This window comes from Pristiophorus japonicus, chromosome 1 (assembly GCF_044704955.1).
Source record: "Pristiophorus japonicus isolate sPriJap1 chromosome 1, sPriJap1.hap1, whole genome shotgun sequence".
NCBI lineage: Eukaryota > Metazoa > Chordata > Chondrichthyes > Pristiophoridae > Pristiophorus > Pristiophorus japonicus.
In genome coordinates this window covers 479471904-479498228 of record NC_091977.1, presented here as the reverse complement: position 1 = coordinate 479498228, position 26325 = coordinate 479471904, and the positions used below count along the sequence as shown (strand labels likewise).

The following is a 26325-nucleotide window of genomic DNA, read 5'->3' as shown; positions in this document are numbered from 1 at the left end:
TCTAACCTGTCCAATCCTGTCAGAATTTTATATGTTTCTCTGAGGTCCCCTCTCATTCTTCTAAATTCCAGTGAAAATAAGCCTAGTTGATCCAGTCTGTCTTCATATGTCAGTCCTGCCACCCCGGGAATCAGTCTGGTGAACCTTCGCTGCACTCACTCAATAGCAAGAATGCCCTTCCTCAGATTAGGAGACCAAAACTGTACACAATATTCGCGACCAACTAAAACCAACAGAGAGCACCCTCACAGCCAGGCACAGATTCTATACTCACCATAGACCTGAGAGCCAGGAGATTGCAAAATATGTTGCTGATCTCAGGAGACTTGCGGCACCGTGTGATTTTGGCACGCACCTCAACGAAGCATTGCGAGACATCTTAGCTATAGGTAATATGTCCTTACTATACAGTAAAAATGCATACGAGGCCCATACTTGAGAGAAGATCACTCTGCAACCAATTACCTTTATTACCAAGACCTCATGAGAGAGACGGTGGATGGAGCTTCCCCTTTTATACTGACAAGTCCAGGTTAGGAGTGTCTCCCACAAGTTCGCCCCCTGTGGTCAGTGTTCTCAAGGTGTACAACTTAGGTCAGCTTATACATGGGTTACAATGACAGTTGAATAGATGACACCACCTCCCCCCCAAAGTCTTATTAGGATCACAGGTTAAGTCTCACTGGTGGTTTACATTCCCTTGTAGAGTGCCTGAGTTGGGGCTCCGGTTGTTGGGTGCTGGCCTGATTGTCTGCTGTTTGCGGTGCCTCAGGCCTGTCCGGACTGCCCACAGTGACTGGGCTCTCCTCCACTTGGTTCCGGTGTTCGGTCACCTGTGGTGGAGTAAACTCTACATCGTGCTCTTCCTCTGCTTCTTCTATGGGGTTGCTGAACCTCCTTTTAGTTTGATCCACGTGTTTGCGGCAGATTTGTCCATTGGTAAGTTTAACTACCAAAACCTTTGGCAATCACAGTGCCTTCAAGCCATTTGGGCCTTGCAGCATAATTAAGGACAAAAACAGGATCATTTACATCAATACATCGCGCCCTCGCATTCCTGTCATGGTAGTCACATTGTGACTGACGCCTGCTCTCAACAATTTCTTTCATAGTAGGGTGTATAAGGGATAACCTGGTTTTGAGCGTCCTTTTCATTAGCAGCTCTGCGGGTGGAACTCCTATGAGCGAGTGTGGTCGGGATCTATTGGCCAACAGGAGGCGTGATAAGCGGCTTTGCAGGGAACCCCCTTGGATTCTGAGCATCCCCTGTTTGATTATCTGCACTGCTCGTTCCGCCTGGCCCTTTGAGGCCGGCTTGAACGGTGCCGTTCTAACATGGTTGATTCCATTGCCTGCCATGAAGACCTGGAATTCAGTGCTTGTGAAGCACGGGCCATTGTCGCTGACCAAGACGTCCGGTAGACCGTGGGCAGCGAACATTGCCCGTAGACTTTCTACCATGGCAGAGGATGTGCTTGAATTTAAAATGGCACACTCAATCCATTTGGAGTAGGCGTCTACTACAACCAAAAATATTTTTCCCATGAAAGTACCTGCATAGTCCACATGGATGCGTGACCATAGCTTGGCGGGCCAGGACCAGGGGCTAAGGGGGGCTTCCCTGGGTGCGTTGCCCAGCTGAGCACACGTGTTGCACCTGCGAACACAAAGTTCCAGGTCTGCATCTATCCCTGGCCACCAAACGTGTGACCTGGCAATTGCCTTCATCATGACAATGCCCGGATGCTCATTGTGAAGTTCTCTGATAAACACCTCTCTGCCCTTCTGGGGCATGACTACTTGGTTTCCCCACAGTAGGCAATCGGCCTGAATCGAGAGATCATCCTTGCGCCTATGAAACGGTTTAAACTCCTCAGGGTATGCCCTGTACGTGGCTGCCCAGTCCCCATTCAGGACACATTTCTTAACTAAAGACAGTAGCGGGTCTTTATTTGTCCAGACTTTAATCTGATGGGCTGTCATAGGTGAGCCTTCGCTTTCGGAAGCTTCAACAGCTATGATCATCTCAGCATCATGCTCAGCTGCCCCCTCAGTGGCGGCTAGTGGTAGCCTGCTGAGTACACAGTTTTCAGTGCCCGGTCTGTACCGAATTGTGTAGTCATAGGCGGCTAATGTAAGTGCCCACCTCTGTATGCGGGCCGATGCATTCGCATTTATGGCCTTGTTGTCAGCCAAAAGGGATGTAAGAGGTTTGTGATCTGTCTCCAGCTCAAATTTACTGCCAAACAGGTACTGGTGCATTTTTTTTACTGCATATACACATGCTAGTGCTTCCTTTTCTACCATCCCGTAGCCCCTTTCTGCCCGGCATAAACTACCGGCTGTAACTGACCATTAGCATTCACATGCTGCAACACACACCCGACCCCATAGGACGATGCATCACACGTTAAAACTAGTTTCTTACACGGGTCATATAATGTTAACAGATTGTTGGAGCATAACAAATTGCCTGCTCTATCAAAAGCCCTTTCCTGGCTATCCCCCCAGACCCAATCGTGACCTTTGTGTAGGAGCACGTGTAGCGGCTCTAGCAGTGTGCTCAATTTGGGAAGAAAGTTACCAAAATAGTTCAGGAGCCCCAGGAACAAACGCAGCTCCGTCGTGTTACGGGGTCTGGGTGCTCTCTGGATCGCTTCCGTTTTGGACGCAGTAGGTCTGATCCCGTCTTCTGCTATCCTCCTCCCCAGGAATTCTACCTCTGGAGCTTAGAAGACGCACTTCGCCTTTTTCATTCGTAGCCCTACCCGGTCCAGTCTGCGTAGCACCTCCTCCAGGTTGTGGAGGTGTTCTTCAGTATCGCGACCCGTGATGAGGATGTCGTCTTGAAAAATCACTGTCCTTGGAATCGACTTGAGGAGGCTTTCCATATTTCGCTGAAAGATCGCGGCGGCCGAACGAATCCTGAACGGACATCTGTTATACTCAAACAACCCCTTGTGTGTCATGATGGTGGTCAGCTTCTTCGACTCACTCGCCAGCTCCTGGGTCATGTAAGCTGAAGTCAGGTCCAATTTTGAAAAAAGTTTGCCACCGGATAGTCTGGCAAAGAGGTCCTCCGCTCTCGGTAGCGGGTACTGGCCTTGGAGTGACACACGATTGACGGTGGCCTTGTAATCGCCACATATCCTGACCGACCCATCTGCCTTGAGCACCGGCACGATCGGGCTCGCCTAGTCACTGAATTCGACTGGCGAGATGATGCCTTCCCTCAGCAGGCGGTCTAATTCGCATTCTATCTTTTCCCGCATCACGTACGGCACCGCTCTGGCCTTGACGTGTACTGGCCTGGCGTCCGGGTTTATGTGAATCACTACCTTGGTCCCCATGAAAGTGCCAATGCCGGGTTGAAATAATGAGTCAAATTTGTCCAGGACCTGTGAGCATGATACTCGCTCCACAAAAGAAATTGCATTGACATCGCCCCATTTCCAGTTCATGACAGCAAGCCAACTCCTCCCCAGTAGTGCGGGACCATCCCCCAGGACAATCCAGAGTGGCAACCTGTTCTCCGAATCTTTGTGGGTCACGACTACCATGGCGCTGCCTAGCACCGGAATGATCTCCTTTGTATATGTCCGTGGCAGTGCGTCAATTGGCAATAATTTTGGCCTCTTGGCCTTGGACACCCACAACCTTTCGAACTGTTTGATACTCATCAGGGACTGGCTGGCCCCCGTGTCCAGCTCCATTAATACTGGGATGCCATTGAGGAGCACTTTCATCATTATCGGTGGTGTCCTGGTATATGTACTGTATATGTGCTCCACATGAACTCGCTGAACTTCAGCTTCCAGCAATTTCCCCCAGTATTCATTTGGCCTTGTAGGGCTTACATTGGGCCCGTCTTCCTCGTACATCAAGCTGGCTGCAGGCCCTCCTCCACATACGCGCCAAGTGACCGCTGACGTTGCAGTTTCTGCAGGTATATTGCTGATACCTGCAAGCTCTGGCTGGGTGTTTGCCTCCACACCTCCAGCATGAGCTAGAGGCCCCATTGTTGGAAACAAAAGGTCCATTACCAGGTCGATCGTCTCTGACTGTCTCTGTAACTGTCCTTAAGCACACCATTAACAGTTGTTGATGGCCCCATTACTGGCCGCATTGTCCATTGCGATGACATGAATCGCCGTTCAGCTAGCCATTGTCTCTGTTGAATTCCCCCTTTGGGTTCGACTGCATGCTGGGGCATGTCCGATTGCCATTGTCTGCCTAGAGAACTGTGTGCCACGTTAACAATGTTGACTCCCTGGTCGTTTGCCGCATTTGAGCCAAGATTTTTGCCATAAATCATTCTGGTCTCTTCCTCCCCTGAGATAATTGTCTGGGCTATCAGAGCCGCCACTTCCAAGGTCAAGTCTTTGGTCTCAATCAGTTTCCTGAAAACCCCAGCATGCCCGATGCCCTCAATAAAAAAGTCTCACAGCATCTCCGCTCTGCATGCATCTGGGAACTTATATAGGCTCACCAGCTGGAGATCTGCCACGAAGTCTGGAACGCTTTGCCCTTCTCGCCGCCGGTGCGTGTAAAACCGGTGTCTCACCATGTGCATGCTGCTCGCCGGTTTAAGGTGATCCCCGATCAACTTAATGAGCTCTTCGAACGTCTTGCCTGCCGGCTTCTCTGCCGCTAGAAGGTCCTTCATCAGGGAGTACCCAGGAGATGAGCCCTGCATTTGTCGGCCGAATCTTGTCCCAACCATTCCTTAGTGACAAAACTTTGCTGTAGTCTCTCCTTAAAGTCGTCCCAATCATCACCAACACAGTACCTCTCTTCTGTGCTGCTAGTGGCCATGCTCGCGTGGTTTAAATCCCAGTTTCTCATCGCCAATAATATGTCCTTACTATACAGTATAAATGCACACGAGGCCCATACTTGAGAGACGATCACTCTGTGACCAGTTACCTTTATTACCAAGACCTCAAGAGAGAGACGGTGGGTGGAGCTTCCCCTTTTATACCGGAAAGTCCATATTTTCTATGTTTCTATGAAAGCAGGAATGGGGTACTGAAGTTGCATGTTCAGCCATGAACTCATTGAATGGCGGTGCAGGCTAGAAGGGCCGAATGGCCTACTCCTGCACCTATTTTCTATGTTTCTAGGAGTGTCTCCCACAAGTTCGCCCCCTGTGGTCAGTGTTCTCAGGGTATACAACTTAGGTCAGCTTATACATGGGTTACAATGGCAGTTAAATACATGACAGTAGGAATTGGCCACGAGGGCCTCCTTCACAAGTTATTATCTGCCGACACCACTGCCAACCTGCAGCATCAGTCGGGCTTTCATGACCTCAACCTGCAGCATCAAGCAAATTATTCATCCTGTGGACTCAAACCCGGCAAGTACTGTCCACAGAATGGTGCCTTTCACAGGCAAGACTGTAAAACGTGGCTCTGCCCAGGGCAGAGAGCACTGACCTCAGGGTTTCAGAACTCAGAGACCGCCTAGTGGTGCTAATCGAGTAGCACCATGTTGGCATTGCAGAGGAAACTATAGGGCTCACCAGTGTCGGTTTAATGAGTACATATGCAAAGCCTGTAACACAAAGGGCCACCTCCAGCGTACGTGTGAAAGAAATATGACTCACCGTCTAGCAGAGGAGTCGGTAGATGACTTTGAATCCAGCGGGGCGTATGATGATTTGGCCAGAGAGGCAGCTCAACCCCAAGAAGAAATATATGGAGTGTATACCTGCACCACCAATTGTTCTCCAGTGAAGATGGAAGTCGAGATAAAAGGCGTTCCAGTCTTCATAGAAGTGGAGGCAGTGGGAGATCGAGCAGCGTCAGTGAGGCAGCGTGGGGAGGCCTATAAAAAGGCCCAGCATGGTGAGTTCGGCGAGAGGCAGCGGGAGATCGAGCAGCGTCAGTGAGGCAGCGTGGGGAGGCCTATAAAAAGGCCCAGCGTGGTGAGTTCGGCGAGAGGCAGCGGGAGATCGAGCAGCGTCAGTGAGGCAGCGTGGGGAGGCCTATAAAAAGGCCCAGCGTGGTGAGTTCCGCGAGAGGCGTGCTGGTGCAGCTGCAGCAGGGAGAGAAGGCAAAAAAGAAGTAGAAGGAAATCGAAAGATGACGTAACAGCCAAGGGGGTAAGTGATTGGCTGGTGATTGGTAAGTAGTTTTTCTTCTTCTTTTATATATCAGTAAGTAACGTTTAGCATTGTTGTTGCCAATTTAAGTTTATCTAAGGGTTAAAACATGGCAGGACAGCCCGGACACGTGTTATGCTTCTCCTGTACCATGTGGGAAGTCAGGGACGCTTCTGGTGTCCCTGACGACTACGTGTGCGGGAAGTGTATCCGCTTCAGCTCCTGACCAACCGCATTGCGGCACTGGAGCTGCGGGTGGATTCACTCTGGAGCATCCACAATGCTGAGAATGACGTGAATAACACGTTTAGCGAGTTGTCTCACTGCAGGTAAAGGGTACACAGCCAGATAGTAAATGGGTGACCAGCAGGAAGAGCAGTGCAAGGAAGGTAGTGCAGGGGTCCCCTGCGGTCATCCCCCTGCAAAACAGATACAGCACTTTGGGTACTGTTGAGGGGGATGACTCATCAGGGGAGGGCAGCGGCAGCCATGTTCATGGCACCGTGGGTGGCTCTGCTGCACAGGAGGGCAGGAAAAAGAGTGGGAGAGCTATAGTGATAGGGGATTCAATTCTAAGGGGAATAGATAGGCATTTATGCGGCCGCAACCGAGACTCCAGAATGGTATGTTTACTTCCCTGGTGCAAGGGTCAAGGATATTTCGGAGAGGGTGCAGGACATTCTGAAAAGGGAGGGTGAACAGCCAGTTGTCATGGTGCATATAGATACCAACGATATAGGTAAAAAACGGGATGAGGTCCTACGAGACGAATTTAGGGAGCTAGGAGCTAAATTAAAAAGTAGGACCTCAAAGATAGTAATCTCAGAATTGCTACCAGTGCCACGTGCGAGTCAGAGTAGGAATCGCAGGATAGCTCAGATGAATACGTGGCTTGAGGAGTGGTGCAGAAGGGAGGGATTCAAATTCCTGGGACATTGGAATCGGTTCTGGGGGAGGTGGGACCAGTACAAACCGGACGGTCTGCACCTGGGCAGGACCAGAACCAATGTCCTAGGGGGAGTGTTTGCTAGTGCTGTTGGGGAGGAGTTAAACAAACATGGCAGGGGGATGGGAACCTATGCAAGGAGACAGAAGGAAACAAAATGGAGTCAGAATCAAAAGATAGAAAGGAGAATAGTAAAAGTGGAGGGCAGAGAAACCCAAGGCAAAAAACAAAAAGGGCCACATTACATAAAAATTCTAAAGGGTCAAAGTGTGTGAAAAAGACAAGCCTGAAGGCTCTGTGCCTCAATGCGTGGAGTATTCGGAATAAGGTGGACGAATTAACTGCGCAGACAGCAGTTAACGGATATGATGTAATTGGCATCACGGAGACATAGCTCCAGGATGACCAAGGCTGGGAACTCAACATCCAGGTATTCAACATTTAGGAAGGATAGGCAGAGAGGAAAAGGAGGCGGGATGGCGTTGCTGGTTAAAGAGGAAATTAACGCAATAGTAAGGAGGGACATTAGCCTGGATGATGTGGAATCGGTATGGGTGGAGCTGCGGAATTCCAAAGGGCAGAAAACGCTAGTGGGAGTTGTGTACAGACCACCAAACAGTAGTCGTGAGGTTGGGGACAGCATCAAACAAGAAATATGGGATGTGTGCAATAAAGGTACAGCAGTTATCATGGGCGACTTTAATCTACATATTGATTGGGCTAACCTAACTGGTAGCAATGCGGTGGAGGAGGATTTCCTGGAGTGTATTAGGGATGGTTTTCTGGACCAATACGTCGAGAAACCAACTAGAGAGCTGGTCATCCTAGACTGGGTGATGTGTAATGAGAAGGGACTAATTAACAATCTTGTTGTGCGAGGCCCCTTGGGGAAGAGTGACCATAATATGGTAGAATTCTTTATTAAGATGGAGAGTGACACAGTTAATTCAAAAACTAGGGTCCTGAACTTAAGGAAAGGTAACTTTAATGGTATGAGGGGGGAATTGGCTAGAATAGACTGGCAAACGATTCTTAAGGGGTTGACGGTGGATAAGCAATGGCAAACATTTAAAGATCACATGGATGAACTTCAGCAATTGTACATCCCTGTCTGGAGTAAAGATAAAATGGGGAAGGTGGCTCAACCATGGCTAACAAGGAAAATTAAGGATACTGTTAAAGCCAAGGAAGAGACATATAAATTAGCCAGAAAAAGCAACAAACCTGAGGACTGGGAGAAATTTAGAATTCAACAGAGGAGGACTAAGGGTTTAATTAAGAGGGGGGAAATAGAGTACGAGAGGAAGCTTGCAGAGAACATAAAAACTGACTGCAAAAGCTTCTATAAATATGTGAAGAGAAAAAGATTAGTAAAGACAAACCTTGCAGGTTCCTTGCAGTCGGATTCAGGTGAATTTATAATGGGGAACAAAGAAATGGCAGACCAATTGAATAAATATTTCGGTTCTGTCTTCACGAAGGAAGACACAAATAACCTTCTGGTTGTACTCGGGGACAGTAGGTCTAGTGAGAAGGAGGAACTGAAGGATATCCTTATTAGTCAGGAAATTGTGTTAGGGAAATTGATGGGATTGAAGGCCGATAACTCCTCAGGGCTTGATAGTCTGCATCCCAGAGTACTTAAGAAAGTGGCCCTAGAAATAGTGGATGCATTGGTGATCATTTTCCAAAAGTCTATCGACTCTGGATCAGTTCCTATGGACTGGAGGGTAGCTAATGTAACGGCACTTTTTAAAAAAGGAGGGAGAGAGAAAACGGGTAATTATAGACCGGTTAGCCTGACATCAGTAGTGGGGAAAATGTTGGAATCAATCATTAAGGATGAAATAGCAGCGCATTTGGAAAGCAGTGACATGATCAGACCAAGTCAGCATGGATTTATGAAAGGGAAATCATGCTTGACAAATCTTCTGGAATTTTTTGAGGATGTAACTAGCAGAGTGAACAAGGGAGAACCAGTGGATGTAGTTTATTTGGACTTTCAAAAGGCTTTTGACAAGGTCCCGCACAAGAGATTGGTGTGCAAAATCAAAGCACATGGTATTGGGGGGTAATGTACTGACATGGATTGAGAACTGGTTGGCAGACAGGAAGCAGAGAGTCGGGATAAACAGGTCCTTTTCAGAATGGCAAGCAGTGACTAGTGGAGTGTCGCAGGGCTCAGTGCTGGGACCCCAGCTCTTTACAATATACATTAATGATTTAGATGAAGGAATTGAGTGTAATATCTCCAAGTTTGTGGATGACACTAAACTTGGTGGCGGTGTGAGCTGTGAGGAGGATGCTAAGAGGCTGCAGGGTGACTTGGACAGGTTAGGTGAGTGGGCAATTGCATGGCAGATGTAGTATAATGTGGATAAATGTGAGGTTATCCATTTTGGGGGCAAAAACACGAAGGCAGAATATTATCTGAATGGCGCCAGATTAGGAAAAGTGGAGGTGCAACAAGATCTGGGTGTCATGATTCATCAGTCACTGAAAGTGGGCATGCAGATACAGCAGGTGGTGAAGAAGGTAAATGGTATGTTGGCCTTCATAGCTAGGGAATTTAAGTATAGGAGCAGGGAGGTCTTACTGCAGTTGTACGGGGCCTTACCTGGAATATTGTGTTCAGTTTTGGTCTCCTAATCTGAGGAAGGACGTTCTTGCTATTGAGGGAGTGCAGCGAAGGTTCGCCAGACTGATTCCAGGGATGGCTGGACTGTCATATAAGGAGAGACTGGATCAACTTGGCGTTTATTCACTGAAGTTTAGAAGGATGAGAGGGGATCTCATAGAAACGTATAAGATTCTGATGGGACTGGACAGATTAGATGCGGGAAGAATGTTCCCAATGTTGGGGAAGTCCAGAACCACTGGACATAGGCTTAGGATAAGGGGTAGGTCATTTAGGACTGAGATGAGAAGAAACTTCTTCACTCAGAGAGTTGTTAACCTATGGAATTCCCTGCCTCAGAAAGTTGTTGATGTCAGTTCATTGGATATATTCAAGAGGGAGTTAGATATAGCCCTTACGGCTAAGGGGATCAAGGGGTATGGAGCGAAAGCAGGAAAGGGGTACTGAGGGAATGATCAGCCATGATCTTATTGAATGGCGGTGCAGGCTCGAAGGGCCGAATGGCCTACTCCTGCACCTATTTTCTATGTTTCTATGGTTCTATGGACATGGGAGTGAGCCAGTCTGTGATGAGCCAGGATGCCTTTGAGAGGCTATGGAACGGTAAACGACCTGAGCTGGTTCCAGTACAGGAAAAGTTGCGCACCTACACCAAGGAGCTGATCCCAGTCCTTGGTCGTGCGGATGTAAGTGTAATCTATAATGGCGTGGTGCACAAGTTACCTCTGTGGATTGTTGCAGGTGATGGTCCAACGCTACTCGGAAGAAGGTGGATGGGGAAGATCCAGTGGAAATGTGAAATGCTCTTCACTCCAGCAATCAACGTCCCCCATGCTCAGAGGCAGAGCAAAAACTCATCTTCGCTTGGGCCAGGCACCAGAGAACAGACAAACGCAGCACCTGAGGCACAGACCATCCATCACAACTGCGTGGCAATGATCCGACCGGAACGATCTAAAAGTACCTTCCCGGCTCCAGTGGCAGGACTCCTGGGGAGGAAGATTGAATTCACAGGCACTCTTCCAGGTTTGGTGGCAGAATCACGGGAGAGAAGGATCAAGGACCTCGAGGACAGAGGCAAGATGGAGTCCCTGCTGCAGCGAGGTGCAGCATGGCATGGCAGGGTTCTCTTAAAGGAGACCTGCAACCAAATGACTTTAAAGAGACGTTGTATGCCTGGCAATCAATGTAACGAACTGATTAAGAATATAAAGAACAAAATATAGCGAGATGTCGGGAATAGAGTGTCCCCAAAAGTAGCAAGCCAGCGACCTCAGGAGGGTGAAGGCACTGATCCTGATACCCTGCCCCAGGTCTATCCCATGCTGCTGGCACCGGATGGCACTATTTGCCACGGACCTGGAAACAAAAATGGCGCCAATACACACAGTCGGCCGCCGTTGCCCACCACCCGGGTGGAGACGGCGCAGCCCCCAGACCCAGTCGCTACCTCGACCATGTCCGTGAGCGAAAGGTCAGAACCAACGAGTTCCCAAAATGGGACCTGGAACAGCCAGGTTCCAAACACCGTTAGAGAGCAGGCAGAAGACTCTGCAGCCCTCAAAGGAGGACAGGGAGGCCACACACATCTGTGGCTCTGCCCACCACTAGGCAACAGCAAAGGCCCTGAGTCCTGGCAAGGTGAGCGAACCAAGCCCACCCCGCTAGCAGGGGGCGCAGCACCACCATCAGACGACTAGGACCACTTCCGGTTGCTCTGGAACCAGCGTCCTCGCATACCTGTACTACTACCTCAGTACTGACCATGACTGAACTAATTATGCAATCTACCCAATCCTGGCGCACGACCGTAAAACGCAACGAATGCAAGTCACTGAACCAAGGTGTCACGATACAAACTATAATTTTTTTTGTTTTCTTCCATTCTTTGTACTTCCACTGTGTCTGATCCTGTATGTTAATGTAACGGGCCAGCTGCATGATCTCGCTGTTGGGGCGGGGGGGGTGGGGGAGGGGGAAATGGATGTATGTAGCCATGAACACACATATGGATCACACCCAGAACCCTCTGGAACCTCCATTGCATCATCGAACCATCCAAACTGGTAACCACTACCCAACGTTGTGGCAAAAGGACTTGTGGGTTAACAGGGAGAGAGCCAAGCCAAAGCACAGCCAAGGTGCAAGGGCTATTGGCACTTAAGTCTGGGGAGAGCTAAGCCAGAGCACATAGTGCAAAGGTAATTGGCACAAAGGACTTGGGGAGAGTGATGTTATATATGCAGACTAGAGATATACGCTCTGTGTAGTCACTGTGTATAGTTGCATAAGATGGAGGCTTGTTTACCTGAAGTACTATCAATAAGGTTTACACTGTACATACATGCTGGCACCACTAGAGGGTGCAACTGGTGGAGACCGGGGTTTCCTGTCCTGCCCTGGTGGCAGGGACTGTATAAAAGGGGAGCCACCATGCGGCTGCCTTACTCTGCAGTTTGAGTACATCACACTGCCTCGCGGAGTCATTCATAAGTACATTACAGACATAATAGAGAGTAGTGGTGAACAGTTGCTTTTCAGGCTGGAGGGAAGTATACAGTAGTGTTCCCCAGCGTTTCCCATTTGGACTACTGCTCTTTTTAATATATATTAATGATCTGGACTTGGGTATACCGGGCATCATTTCAAAGGTTGTAGATAACATGAAACTCGGAAATGTAGTAATCAATGAGATGGATAGTAACACACTTCAGGAGGACATAAAGACTGGTAAAATGGGCAGACATAGCAGATGAAAGTTAACGCTCAGAAGTGTGAAGTGATACATCTTGGTAGGAAAAATGAGGAGAGGCAATATAAAGTAAATGGCGCATTTTTAAGGGAACAGAGTGTGTACACAAATCTTTGAAGGTGGCAGGACAAGTTGAGAAGGCTATTAAAAAAACCATATGGGATCCTTGGCTTTATTAATAGAGCAATAGAGTACAAAAGCAAGGATGTTATGATAAACCTTTATAAAACACTGCTTAGGCTTCAGCTGCAGTACTGTGGCCAATTCTGTGCACCGCACTTTAGGAAGGATGTCAAGGACTTAGAGAGGGTGCAGAAGAGATTTATTAGAATGGTACCAGCGCTGCGTATGCAATACCTCAATAGGCTTAGTACCATGAACTCAATCAGGTGCAACTTGTCTCTACTTTATTAGTTCTCAAAGTCTGGATTAAACATGGAGGGCTGCACGTTTGTGTCTGTGACCCAATGACCTCCAACGGTCGCTTCCCCTGGTAGCAGGTAAACCCAGGCATACATACATTACATCATTCCCCCCCCCCCCACCCCGGAAGATCTTGGTGTCAGTCCTATTTACAAATTGAGATGGTCTGGGGCTTTCTGCTCTCTAGTTGATCGTGTCAGTTCAATTCCAGATCTGGGTGAGCTCTCCGAGTCATTCATGACTTGAGGCTGGGTAGCCGATCTAATGAGAGTGGCAGTGTCCATGTCGGGGATTGAAGGTGCTGACTCATTGACAACAGCAGGGTCTTGTGATGGCTGAATAGGAATCGGTTGGTCATTAATGGTGTCTTCTTCAAGCTGTTCCGATTCGTCTGTGTGCCGCAATTTCGTCTGATCAATGTGCCTCCTGCATGTTTGCCCATTAGTGAGCCTGACAATAAACACCCTGTTACCCTCCTTGGCCGTAACAGTGCCAGTGACCCACTTGGGGCCTTGACCATAATTTAGCACATGCATAGGATCATTAATAGAGATGTCGCGTGATACGGCAGTGCGATCATGATACCACTGCTGATGTTGACGTCTGTTTTCGATATGATCGTTAAGATCAGGGTGGACTGGTCTTGAGACCTCTCTCCATCAACTTTTCAGCAGGGGGGATCCCGGTAAGCGTGTGGAGTCTCATCCTGTAACTAAGCAGTATGCGTGATAAGTGAGTCTGCAAAGAACCGTGAGTTACGCATTTCAGGCTCTGCTTGATGGTTTGGACGGCCTGCTCCGCTTGACCATTGGACGCGGGTTTGAATGGTGCTGACCTTACGTGCTTGATACCATTGAGTCTCATAAACTATTGAAACTCCAAATTCGTGAAGCACGATCCATTGTCACTCACAACGATGTAGGGCAGACCATGAGTGGCGAACATGGCATGAAGGCTCTCAATGGTGGCTGTGGATGTGCTGGATCACATGATTACACATTCTATCCATTTGGAATATGCATCCACCACCACCAAAAACATTTTGCCCAGGAAAGGACCCGCATAGTCGATGTGGATCCTCGACCAAGGTTTGGATGGCCACAACCACAGACTTAGCGGAGATTCCACTGGTGCATTGCTTAACTGCATGCAAGTATTGCACTGATGCACACATGACTCCAAATCAGAGTCAATGCCAGACCACCAAACGTGAGACCTGGCAATGGCCTTCATCATCATAATACCGGGATGGGTACTGTGTAAATCCCATACAAATCTCTCCCTGCCTTTCTTGGGCATAACACGATTACCCCATAGCTAACAATCAGATTGAATGGATAGATCGTCTTTGCGACGGTTGTAAGGTTTGGTCTCATCACACACTTCCCTGGGAATGGCCGACCAATCACCACTAAGGACACTAACATTTTACAACCGATAAGATCGGATCCTGGCTGGTCCAGGTCCTAACTTGTTGAGCAGTGACAGACGATCCTTCACTCTCAAAGGCATCCATGACCAACAGTAGGTCTGCGGGCTGTGGCGATTCCACCTCCGGCGTGGGCAACAGGAAACGGCTCAATGCATCAGCACAATTCTTGGTGCGAGGTCTATGACGAATGACATAATTATAGGCAGATAATGTCAGCGCCCACCTCTGGATGCGGGACGATGTGTTGGTATTGATACCTCTATGCTCTGTAAACAAAGATATGAGCTGCTTGTGATCGGTTTCAAGCTTGAAATGAAGCCCAAACAGATACTGGTGCATTTTTTTAACCACATATACGCAGGTTAAAGCTTCTTTCTCTACCATGCCGTAGGCTCTTTCCACTTTAGACATGCTTCTCGACGCGTACGCAACGGGTTGTAGGTTACCCGACTCATTGGATTGTTGGAGCACGCAGCCAACCTCATGTCACAGGCCAATACTAAACGCTTGCACCAGCAATTTGTTGGAACAAAGCAGATTTCTAGCCTTCTCGAAGGCCCTGTCTTGAGATACACCCCAAACCCAGTTGTCGCCTTTTCTGAGCAGCATGTGCAGTGGCTCTAATAAGATGCTCAATTTAGATAAGAAATTACCAAAGTAGTTGAGAAGACCAAGGAACGAACGCAGATCCGTCATATTCTGGGGTCTGGGTGCATTTTTGATGACCTCTGTTTATGAGTCCGTAGGCCTGATGCGGTCTGCAGCAATCTTCCTTCCCAGGAATTCGACTTCCAGTGCCATAAAGACGCACTTTGAACGTTTCAGCCTGAGCCACACTTTGTCCAGAGAGCGTAGAACTTCTTCCAGGTTGTGCAGATGTTTGGCAGTGTCACGACCTGTGACCAGAATGTCATCTTGGAACACCATGGTTCTAGGAATGGACTTCAGTAAACTCCATGTTTCTCTGAAATATGGCAGCAGCCAAGCGAATTCCAAAAGGACACCTATTGTAAATGACCAGCCCTTTATGAGTATTGATGCTGTTATGTATAGAAGAACTCCATGAGGCTGAGTACTGTGAGCTAAACTTAGTGTGATCGATGATGGTGATGTCCTCTTCAGGTTGTTCCTGGTTGTCGGTGAAACGCAGTTTGGTCTGATCCAAATGCTTTCTGCACGTTTGTCCATTCAATAGTTTGATTATAAACACTCTATTCCCCTCCTTGGCCAAGACAGTGTCAGCGACCCATTTAGGACCATGACCGTAATTCAGGACAAACACCGGGCCGTTAACATCAATGTCATGCAATACAGCTGCTCGATCGTGTTACATGTTTTGCCGGTGACACTGGGTTTCCACATGATCTTTTAGATCTGGGTGGACTAGGGAGAGCCTGGTTTTGAGTGCTCTCTTCATTAACAATTCTGCAGGGGGAACCCCAGCAAGCGAGTGGGGATGCATCCGGTAGCTAAACAGAACCCGAGATAAGTGGGTCTGCAAGGAACCTTCCGTCACGTGTTTCAAGCTTGGATTGATAGTTTGGACTACCCATTTCGCTTGACCGTTGGATGCGGGCTTAAACGGGGCAGACCTCACATGCTTGATGCCATTGCAGGACATAAACTCGTTGAATTCCAAGCTGGTGAAACACGGTCCATTGTAATTGACAAGGTCATCGGGCAAGCCATGAGTGGCGAACATGGTCTGGGGGCTTTCAATGGTGGCAGTGGATGTGCTGGATGACATGATTATGCATTCAATCCATTTAGAGCAAGCGTCCACTATAACTAAAAATATCTTTCCGAGAAAGGGGCCATGACCACAGACTCAATGGAGCCTCCCTTGGTTCATTGCTCAATTGTGAGCATGTGTTGCACTCGTGTACGCATGACTCTAAGCCCGAGTCAATGCCGGGCCACCAAACATGCGACCTGGCTATAGCCTTCATCATGACTATGCCTGGGTGGGTATTGTGTAGGTCACGTATAAACGTTTCCCTGCCTTTTTTTGGCAAAACGACATGATTAGACCATAAGAGACAATCCGACTGGATGGACATTTCATCTTTGTGTCAGTGAAACGGCTTAATTTCATCTTGCATTTCCCCGGGAATGACCGATCAGCTCCCATTGAGAACGCAACTTTTTACAAGTGATAGCACAGGATCGTAGCTGGTCCAGGTCCTGATCTGGCGAGCAGTGATGGGTGACCCCTCGCTCTCAAAGCATCCACAGCCAGAAGCAAGTCTGCGGGTTGCGCCATTTCCACCCCGGTAGTGGGCAATGGTAGCCGACTGAGGGCACCAGCACAGTTCTCCGTGCCTGGTCTGTGGCGGATTACATAGTCACAGGTGAACAATGTTAGTGCCCATCTTTGGATGCGGGACGAAGCATTGGTGCTAATACCTTTGCTTTCTGAAAACAGCAAAATGAGCGGTTTGTGATCGGTTTCAAGCTCAAATCAAAGTCCAAATTGGTATCGGTGCATTTCCTTAACCTTATATACACATGCTAAGACCTCTTTCTCGACCATACTGTAGGCTCTTTCAGCCTTAGACAGACTTCTAGACGCGTATGCAACCAGTTGAAGTTTGTCCGATACATTGGTTTGCTGTAACACACAGCTGACCCCGTACGAAGATGCATCACGAGCTAGCACTAATCATTTACATGGGTCATACAGTACAAGTAACTTATTTGAAACAAAGTAGGTTTCTGGCCTTCTCAAAGGCTGTCTCTTGAGATTTACCCCAAACCCAGTCGTCATCCTTATCTAGCAACATGTGCAATGGTTCCAGCAAAGTGCTTAACCCGGGCAGAAAGTTACCAAAATAGTTGAGGAGTCCCAGGAATGAACGCAGCTCCATCGCATTCTGTGGTCTGGGTGCATTCTTGATGGCCTCTATCTTTGAGTCCGTAGGTCTAATGTCCTCCTAAGGAATCTTTCTCCCCAAAAATTCAACCTCTGGAACCAGGAAAATACACTTGGAGCGTTTCAGCCTGAGTCCCACTCTGTCTAGTTGACTTAGAACCTCTTCCAGTCACAGGTGTTCGGTGGTGTCACGGCTGGTGATCAGGATGTTGTCTTGAAACACAACGGTGCGCGGAACCGATTTCAGCAGACTCTCTATGTTCCTCTGGAAGCTGGCAGCAGCCGAGCGAATCCCAAAAGGACACCTGTGGTACATAAACAGTCCTTTGTGCGTGTTGATGCACATCATTGTTTTCGAAGATTCAGCCAGCTCCTGTGTCATGTCGGCGGAGGTTAGGTCCAACTTGGTGAATAACTTCCTCCCCCCCCCCTCCGCCCCCGCTAACATTGAGAACAGGTCAGCCGCCTCGGGTAGCGGGTACTGGTCTTGTAACAAGCCTCGGTTGATCGTTCCCTTGTAGTCTCAGCAGATTCTGACTGTGCCATCGCTTTTCAACACCGGAACAATCGGACTGGCCCACTCGTTGAACTCGACCGGCGATATGATTCCCTCTCATTGAAGTCTGTCCAGTTCGATCTCAACTTTCTCCCTTATCATATATGGAACCGTTCGAGCCTTGTGATGAACGGGCCTTGCATCGGGGACTAGATGGATCTGCACCTTGGCGCCTGTGAAGTTGCCGATGCCTGGTTCAAATAGTGACAGAAGCTTGCTCAGCACTTGGGCACACGAGGCATCATCCACTGAAGATAGTGCTTTAATGTCGTCCCAGTTCCATCGAATCTTTCCCAGCCAGCTTCTGCCGAATAGAGTTGGGCCATCGCCTGGTACAATCCACAGATAAATCATGCACAGCTCCACCATACGATACCTTCACTGCCGCACTTCCAATGACTGGTATGAGCTCTTGGTGTAGGTACGCAGCTTTGCATTAATCGGGCTCAGTTTGGGCCTTTGTGCCTTATTGCCCCACAGTTTCTCGAAAGCCTTCTGGCTCATTATTGATGGACTTGTACCCGTGTCCAATTCCATGGATACTGGAACTCCATTTAATTTGACGTTCAGTGTTATAGGAGAGCTCTTGGTGGTGAAGGTATGTACCCCATATACTTCTTCCTCAGATTAAGTTGCCTGTGCTGCGTGATCCGCGCCGGATCGATCATCCTCTGCCACGTGGTATGTCGCAGCACGTTTGCACATTCGCTGGAGGTGCCTCATTGTTGCGCAGCCTTTGCACACATATTGCTTGAATCGACATTGATGGGCCCGATGATTACCCCCGCAGCGCCAACACGGTGCTAATGGATTCGCATTCACCCCCGATGGCGGACTCTGAGTCATCACAGGTTTTGCAGCCGCAGACGTATAGACCCTGCCATATGCAGTTTGGCCTGATAGCGACGTCATTTTATGCACAGTACTTGCCGGTGAGCTTCGATGTTGAGAAGATATCTGTTTGGTGTTATCATCCGTGGCCATGCATGCCTGGGTGATTGCAATGGCCCTGCTCAGGTCTAGGGTTTCGGTATCCAGCAGCTTTCAAAGAATGATCTCGTGGCTGATGCCAAGCACAAAAAAGTCCCGCAGCATTTCCCCCAGGCAGCTCCAAAATCGCACGGTCCCGCGAGGCATCTCAGGTCGGCGACATAATCCACCACTTCCTGGTCCCTGGGGTGATAGTGCGTGTAAAAATGATATCTGGCCATGAAGATACTCTCCTTTGGCTTGAGGTGGTCCCGAATCAGTGTGCACAACTCTGTATATTCCTTCTCCGTTGGTTTTGTTGATGCGAGCAGATTCTTGATGAGGTTGGATAGTTTAGGCCCATAGACGGTGAGGAGAACCGCCCTGCACTTGAACGCGTTAGTGTCTCCTTCCAGTTCATTGGCCACGAAGTACTGGTCGAGACGCTCGGCGAAGGCTTCCCAATCATTACCCTCTACGAATATTCCAACGGCAGCCATGGTTGCGTGAAGGTTCGTATTCTGTTACTCATCGCCAATTGTTTTGTATAGAAGAACTCCACAAGGCTGAGCACTGTGAGCTAAACTTAGTGTGACCTTAGTCTTCTTTATTACAACTCCAGAGTGCCTATACAACATGGCAGCCAACCTTTTATACTGGTCCTACACGTGTGTGCAGGTGACAATTAGGACTCCAACAGTCGCGCCCTCTGGTGGCAAGTATTACATAGTTACATGCATAACAGATGCACATAAGTTTCTTTGACGATTCAACAAGCTCCTATGTCATATAGGCTGATGTCAGATCCAGTTTGGTGAATGACTTTCCCCCGGCTAACATTGCAAACAGGTCATCAGCCTTTGGTAATAGGTACTGATCCTGTTTCAAAACTCGGTTGGTTTGAACCTTTAATCCTGGCAGTGCCATCACTCTTTAGCACAGGAACAATGGGACTAGCCCATTCGTTAAATTTGACTGGTGAAATGACCCCTTCACGTTGGAGTCTGTCCAGTTCGATTTCGACCTTCTCTCTCATCATGTATAGGATCGCTTTGTCTTGCATCAGCCATGATCTTATTGAATGGTGGTGCAGGCTTGAAGGGCCAAATGGCCTACTCCTGCACCTATTTTCTATGTTTCTATGTTACCTTGGCTCCCGTGAAGCTGCCGATGCCCGGTGCAAACAGCGAGGGAAATTTGCTCGGCACTTGAGCATACGAAGCGTCATCCACCGATGACAAAGCTTTAATATCGTTCCAGTTCCACTTTATTATTTTGAGCCAACTCCTGCCGAACAGCGTTGGACCATTGCCTGGAACAATCCACAGCGATAGATCATGAACCGCCCCATCGTACGATACCTTGACTGCTGCACTGCCAATCACTGGTATGAGCTCCTTGGTGTAGGTACGCAATTTTTCATTTACTGGACTCAGCTTGGGTTTCACGGCCTTGGCGTCCCACAGCTTTTTCAAAGTCCTCTGGCTCATAATTGACTGACTCGCATCCGTGTCTAATTCCATAGATACCGGCATGCCATTCAATTTTACTTCAATCATTATCGGTTGCTCTTTGTCAGGAACGAATGTACAGTATACACTCCCTTCTCAGGTATCTCGGGTTGCATTGCCGGTTCCGCTCCGGATCGGTCATCATCATCCATGTGGTGTGTCGCAGCACGCTTGCTGAGCTGCGGACACATCCGCTGTGTAATATCCTTGCTCAATGGCACAAAACCCACACGAGGCACATTCTATGGACAAAGTCACTCTATGACCTGAACCTTTATTCACAGGACCAAGAAGTGATGACCCTGCGTGGGACCTCCCTTTATATACCTGGATGACCAGGTAAGGAGTGTCTCCTACAAGTTCACCCCTGTGGTCAAGGTGTGCATTGCTTAAGTATATACAGTATTGCAGTGGTGTTACATAGAGGTTACATACATGACATCACCTCCCCCCAAAGACTTATTGGGATCATAGGTTAAGTCTTTCAGGTGGTCTATGCTCCCTCGTGGAGCGCCGCAGTTGGGGCTCTGGTTGTTGAGCCTTGGCGTGAGTGTCTGTCACCTGTGGTATTCTGGCCTGTCCGGGCTGACCGCCGGGACTGTGCATGCTGCTGAATGTTCTTGTTGCTCATTCACTGGCGGAGGTGTGAGCACCATTTCATGATCTTCCTCGGGTTCCTCAGTGTCCATGCTGAACCTTTTTTTTACTTGGTCCATTGTTAAGTTTAACCACAATGACCCTGTTCCCCTCTTTGTCTATTACAGTACCCTCAAGCCATTTGGGCCCCACAGCGTGATTGAGGACAAATACGGGATCATTTATTTCTATACATTTCCCCCTTGCATTTCGGTCATGGTACTCGTTTTGGGACTGATGCTTGCCCTCAACTATGTCGGTCAGGACTGGGTGAATGAGGGACAACCGAGTTTTGAGTGTTCGTTTCATAAGTAGCTCAGCGGGCGGGACCCCTGTGAGCAATTGCGGTCGGAACCTATAGGCCAGCAAGAGGCGCGATAGGCGGCATTGAAGGGAGGGTCCTTGAATCCTGAGCATGCTTTGTTTAATGATTTGGATCGCACGTTCCGTCTGGCCATTGGAGGCCGGCTTGAATGGTGCTGTCCTGTCATGGTTGATGCCATTGCCTGACATGAACTCCCGGAATTCATAGCTCGTGAAACATGGGCCATTATCGAATGTCCGGCAAGCCGTGGGTTGCAAAGACCGCGCATAGACTCTCCACAGTGGTGGATGTCATGCACAAATTCAAAATGATGCACTCGATCCATTTCGAGTACGCATCTACCACAATGAGAAACATTATTCCCATAAATGGGCCCGTGTAGTCTACATGAATACGTGACCATGGCCTGGTGGGCCAGGGCCATGGGCTGTGCGGGGTCTCCCTAGGGGCACTACCCAGCTGGGCACACGTCGTGCACCTGCGAACAGTGTTCCAGGTCTGAATCAATTCCCGGCCACCAAACATGTGACCAGGTAATGGCCTTCATCAGCACGATGCCTGGATGCTCGTTGTGGAGTTCCCTGATGAATGCCTCCCTGCCCTTCTGGGGCATAACTACCCGGCTGCCCCATAGTAGGCAGTCGGCTTGGATGGAGAGCTCATCCATCCGCCTGTGAAACAGTCTGACCTCCTCAGGGCATGCTCCGTGTGCGGGCGCCCAATCCCCATTCAGGACACATTTCTTAATCAGAGATAGGAGGGGATCTCTGTTTGTCCAGATTTTGATCTGGCGGGCTGTGATGGGGGAGCCTGTGCATCAACGGCCATGACTATCTCAGCGCTTTGTTCCGCTGCCCCCTTGGTGGTGGCCAGTGGAAGCCTGCTGAGCGCGTTAGCGCAATTTTCGGTGCCAGGCCGGTGCCGGATGGTGTAGTCATAAGCAGCCAGCGTGAGAGCCCATTGCTGTATGCGAGCTGACGCGTTGGCATTGACAGCCTTGCTGTCTGACAACAGGGATGTTAACGGCTTGTGGTCCGTTTCTAATTCGAACCTCCTGCCAAAAAAGTGCATTTTTTTTACACCATAGACACATGCGAGTGACTCCTTCTCAACCATCCCATATCCCCGTTCTGCTTGACAGAGCAACCTGGAAGCATAAGCCACAGGTTGTAGTTGGCCCTCAGCGTTACTGTGCTGCAACATGCACCCAAACCCATAGGACGATTCATCACATGTCAGAACCAATTTCTTACAGGGATCGTACAGGGTCAATAACTTATTTGAACAAAGTAGGTTCCATGCCCGATTGAAAGCCCGTTCTTGACATTTCCCCCAAAACCAATCACAACTCTTACGCAGGAGCATGTGAAGCGGCTCCAACAATTTGCTTAAGTTCGGCAGAAAGTTCCCGAAATAGTTCAAGAGTCCCAGAAATGAATGCAACTCCAATGTGTTGCCGGGCCTGGGCGCTCGTCGAATCGCCTGTTTTGGATCCGGTGGGCCGAATCCTATCTGCAGCAAAATCGCGGCCGCTGATCGAATGCCAAACGGGCACCTGTTGTAAACGAACAGTCCCTTGTGCATAGTGATGGTGGTCAGTAGTTTAGATTCGTCGGCCAGTTCTTGGGTCATGTAGGCTGAAGTGAGGTCCAACTTGGTAAACAACTTGCCGCCTGCCAGCATGGCGAAAAGATCCTCCGCTCTCGGAAGCGGGTATTGGTCTTGTAGGGACACCCAATTGATAGTGGCCTTGTAGTCGCCACAGATCCTGACAGAACCATCCGCTTTTAGGGCGGGAATGATGGGGCTCGCCCAGTTGCTGAATTCAACGGGTGAAATTATGCCCTCTCTTAGCAACCTGTCCAACTCACTCTCAATTTTCTCCCGCATCACATACGGCACTGCTCTGGCTTTGTGTTGCACTGGTCTGGCGTCCGGGGTGATACATATCACTACTTTGGTACCTTTGAATGTCCCAACACCAGGTTGGAATAGTGACTCAAAATGTTGTAGGACTTTTGAGCACAAACTTCGCTCCACAGATGACATTGCGTGCACACACCCCCATTTCCAGTTCATCTCAGCTAACCAGCTCCTCCCCAACAGTGCGCGACCATTGCCCAGGACAATCCAGAGTGGCAGCCGGTTCACTGATACATTGTGTGTGTCTGCCAACATTGCACTGCCTAGTACTGGAATGATTTCTTTGGTATACATCCGTAGTTGTATCTCAATGCGTTCTAGTTTGTGTCTACTGGCTTTGAGTGGCCATTGCTTTTCGAATTGTTGAACGCTCATGAGTGACTGGCTAGCCCCCGTGTCCAGCTCCATGCGTACAGGGATGCCATTTAATAAAACCTTCATCATCATTGGTGGCGTTTTGGTATATGAGCTGTGAATGTTTGCCACATGAACCCGCTGAACTTCAGCGTTCATTGATTTGCCCCAAGAGTCATCCTGCCTCGCAGACCCCTCTTCTGGTCCATCCACCTCGTAAATTAGCCTGGTTACAGCCTTCCTGCACATTCGAGCTAAATGGCCACTGAGGTTGCAATTTCTGCAGACAAATTGTTGAAACCTGCAAGTCCTGGCCGAGTGTTTGCCCCCACACCTCCAGCTGAGATTCCCACTGTTGTGATCAAATGAGCTATGACCCGGCATTCCTCGCTGATTGTCTCTTTGACTGCTCTTGAGTACCCTGTTAGTGGGTGTCAATGGCCCCATCCCGGACCGCATTGTCCACTGTGATGGCGTAAATGTCCGTTCAGCCTGCCATTGTCTCTGTTGAAAACCTACTCTGGGGTCTATTGCTGCCTGGGGTCTGTTGAACTGCCCTTGCCTGCCTGCGGGGCTCTGAGTCGCGTTTATGATATTGACTCCCTGATCCCCAGCCGCGTTGGAGGCAGAATTGCGCGCGTATATTATTTTGGTTTCCTCCTCCCCCGCCATGAAAGTCTGAGCCATCAACGTCGCTGCTTCCAAAGACAAGTCCTTGGTCTCAATTAACTTTCGGAAAATCCCCGCATGACCGATGCCCTCAATAAAGAAGTCCCTTAACATTTCCCCTCTGCAGGCGTCTGTAAACTTACAGAGGCTGGCCAAACGCTGGAGGTCCGCAACGAAGTCCAGTATCCTCTGTCCTTCACGACATCGGTGGGTATAGAATCTGTGTCGGGCCATGTGTATGCTGCTCGCTGGTTTATGGTGCTCACCGATTAGTTTGCTGAGCTCTTCAAAGGTTTTGTCCGCCGGCTTTTCGGGTGCTAGTAGGTCCTTCATGAGTGCATAAGTCTTAGGTCCGCAGCTGGTCAGCAGATGAGCCCTTCGCTTGTCGGCCACTGCATCTCCCAGCCATTCTTTCGTGACAAAGCTTTGCTGGAGCCTCTCAATGAAATCATCCTAGTCCTCACCAACACAGTACCGTTCCTCTGTGCTATTGGTGGCCATTCTCGTGGGTCGTTGATTCCCATTTCTCATCGCCAATGTAATATCCTTGCTCAATGGCACAAAACCCACACGAGGCACATTCTATGGACAAGGTCGCTCTATGACCTGAACCTTTATTCACAGAACCAAGAAGTGATGACCCTGTGTGGGACCTCCCTTTATATACCTGGATGACCAGGTAAGGAGTATCTCCCACAAGTTCACCCCCTGTGGTCAAGGTGTGCATTGCTTAAGTATATACAGTATTGCAGTGGTGATACATAGGGGTTACATACATGACACGCTGAAGGTGCCCCATTTTCACTCACCATCTACAAATATGCTGTCTGAAACAGCACTGATGAGGCCGATGATTGCCCCCACAATGCCAATAGGGTGATATCGGATTCGTGTTCAATGGCGGACTTCGAGCAGCTACAGGTTTCGCAAACACAGTCGGGTAGGCCCTGCCAGGTGCAGCTCTGCCAACCGACGACACAATTTGGTGCACAGTACTTGCCGTGGAGTATCCAACTCTGCGAGGATATCTGCTTTATACTATCGACCATGGTCAGGCAAGCCTGGGCGATCGTGATGGCCCTGCTCAGATCCAGCATCTCTGCAGTCAGCAGCTTCCACAGAATCACCTCGTGGGTTTATGACTATTACAAAGAAATCGTGAAGCATGTCTTCCAACGCGGTTCCAAATTTATACGGCCCAGCGAGACGTCTCAGGTCGGCAACAAATTCCACCACGTCCTGGCCCTCGGAACGAACATACTTGTAAAAGCGATATCTCGAGATAATGATGCCTTCTTTGGGTTGAGATGGTTCCGAATCAGAGCACACAATTCCTCATAGGTCTTTTCCATTGGCCGTGCAGGTGAAAGCAGATTCTTTATGAGGCCATAGATTTTTGGACCACAAACCATGAGGAAAACTGCCCTGTGCCTAACTACGTCAGCGGCTTCATCCATCTTGTTGGCCATGAAGTACTGGTCGAGGCTGTTATGTCTGTAATGTACTTATGAATGACTCCACGAGGCAATGTGCTGTACTCAAACTGTAGTGAGCTTGGTCCTTTATTCCAAACTCTAGAGTGAGGCACAAGCTTAGTGTGCAGCCTTTTATACTGGGCCCTGCCACCAGGGCAGGAATTGCCCCTCCCCGGTCTCCACCAGTTGCACCATCTAATGGTGCCAGCATGTATGTACACAGTGTAAACCTTATTGACAGTACATCAGGTAAACAAGTCTCCATCTTATGCAACAATCCACAGTGGTAACTTGTGCACCGTGCCATCATGGAGTACCTTAACATTCGCTCTACAATGACTGGGATAAGTTCATTGGTGTAGGTGAGCAGCTTTGCTTGAACCGGGACCAACTTGGGTTGTTCAGTTTGATTGTCCCGTAGCCTCTCAAAGGCTTCTTGATTCATTACTGACTGGCTCGCCCCCGTGTCCACCTCCATGAAGATTGGAGCGCCGTTTATCTCGACTTCCATTCTCAACGGGGAACATTCTGTGGTGCAGGTAAACATTCTGTACACCTCATCGTGGGGCTGAGCTGCCTATCTGACCACCTCTTCATAATCCGCCCTGGATTCATGGCCCGCTGCAGACTCTTCATCAATGCGGTGAGTTCTATTTCTTTTACACATTCGCTGGAGGTGGCCCTTTGTGCTGCACCCTTTGCACACATAGTCCTTAAAACGACACTGGTGAGCCCGGT

The 26325-nt window shown here is 49.0% G+C and overlaps 1 protein-coding gene across 1 annotated transcript in view; it reads right to left on the bottom strand.

Moving 5' to 3' along the window:
- Window positions 1-5992: 5992 nt before the first annotated feature.
- LOC139276724 (D-serine dehydratase) overlaps window positions 5993-26325 on the bottom strand; it is a 153550-nt gene continuing 133217 nt past the window's right edge. The window contains exon 8 of the mRNA XM_070894718.1: window positions 5993-6039. The gene's annotated coding sequence lies outside the window, so the exon portion shown is untranslated. The remainder of the gene's footprint in view (window positions 6040-26325) is intronic.